Here is a 1691-nt window from a genome sequence, read left to right as displayed (position 1 = left end):
GGCAATAGAAACTACTAACAGCTAACTGTTGACTATAACACCCCAAAATAAACTTTAGGGGCAAAATAGTAAATTACAAATTAATTAATTAATTAATTGAACTTGTTAAAGGTAAAAGAGTCATTTTAAAATTAAAAATCCTAGGTATAAATTAGATTTTCCTCTTATCTTCTTTATTCAGAAAACTTTATTAACCAAAAATCGGATAATTGGAGAATGTAGGGCTAAAGGTTTGGAGATCTAGAGTTTGAAGTTTAGATTTTTCCAGGTAAGATTCTAACCCTAGATTAATATATTATATTCATTTATGCATTTAGATCATACCGTTTTTTTTCTCAATATGAGGCAAATATCCTCAAGGTCCCACAGTCTACTCCATTTCCCAGGCTCTTTAGGATGATCATGTCGAACAATTTCTCTACCCATTTCTTGTACCAAATCATGCATCCTTATGATGTTATGTGAAAGAGTTATTAGACACTTGTCACTAAGAACTCTTATTACACCCTTTGCATGGTCAAGTCGCCTTGTAACATCCTTTCATTACATCCTTTGAAGAAGCATGCAACATCAAGAAATATATCCTTCTCTATCTCATCTAGTCCATCAAAGCTTGTCCTAAGCACATTTTGGACTGTCATGTTGGGTTTTCTTTTTAGTTTTTGTAATGTACTTTCCCACTCAGCCTTGCTTTTACTAAAAGAGAAGAACCCAAACTTCAAGGCTAAGGGTAGGCCATTAACATAATCTACCACATCATTTGAGACATCTACATAATCTTTTTTAGGAGCATTTTGTTTAAAGGCATGTTGACAAAAAAGTTGAAGCGATTCCTCGTAATCTAACTCCTTAACTTCATATGGCGGTACATCCACTTCATGCTCCTTCAGCAAGTGTTGATCTCTAGTTGTTATGATGATTCTACTTCTAAGACCAAACCAACCACGCTCTCTAGCTAAGAATTCTAATTGCTCTAATTTATCTACATCATCAAGAATCAGAAGAACCCTTTTTGAGCGAAGTCTCTGTTTTATCACATTAATCCCCTCATGAATATTATTTATTTCCATATTTTTTTCCCTTTATGACACTATTAAGAAGTTCTTTTTGTAATTGAAGCCGACTTGGGTAGTCTTGGGATCTTTCTCTCACATTTGAAAGAAATATACTACTCTCAAAGAGATGGAAGATGTTATTATAAACAACTTTGGAGATTGTGGTCTTACCAATTCCACCAAGTCCATAAATCCCAATCATGCGAACATCATTTGACTCAATTTTTATCAATGATTTCAATTTTTCCAAATGAAAATTCATTCCAACCATGTTCTTGCTAACAGGTAGTAAGAGCTTAGAATTCATTTCTCTGAGGATGACATCAATAATTTCTTTAATAAGCCTTGTCTCATATCTGTCAATTACAAAGTATATGTGGTGAGTTAAAATAAGTTGTAAAAAAATAACAAATGTAAAGTAAATTAGTAATACTTGGTAATCTCCAATATGATTGAACTAGTGACCAATCGAATGTGAACCCAAAAAAAAAAAAAAAAAAATCACCCAATTTACCAAATTATATATTTTTAATAATATTTGGTAATCTCCATTATGATTGAACTAGTGATTAATTGAATGTGAACCAAAAAAAAACCACCTAATTTACTAAGTTTTGTATCTTTAAGTACTTTTTC

The 1691-nt window shown here is 31.9% G+C and overlaps 1 pseudogene; it reads right to left on the bottom strand.

Annotated features, from left to right (window-relative positions):
* Positions 1–500: 500 nt before the first annotated feature.
* Positions 501–1362, bottom strand: LOC117909786 (annotated as a pseudogene).
* Positions 1363–1691: the final 329 nt, after the last annotated feature.

This window comes from Vitis riparia, unplaced genomic scaffold (genome assembly GCF_004353265.1).
Source record: "Vitis riparia cultivar Riparia Gloire de Montpellier isolate 1030 unplaced genomic scaffold, EGFV_Vit.rip_1.0 scaffold349_pilon_pilon, whole genome shotgun sequence".
NCBI lineage: Eukaryota > Viridiplantae > Streptophyta > Magnoliopsida > Vitales > Vitaceae > Vitis > Vitis riparia.
Note: the sequence above shows the minus strand (reverse complement) of the source record. Positions and strands in the feature narration are given on the sequence as shown.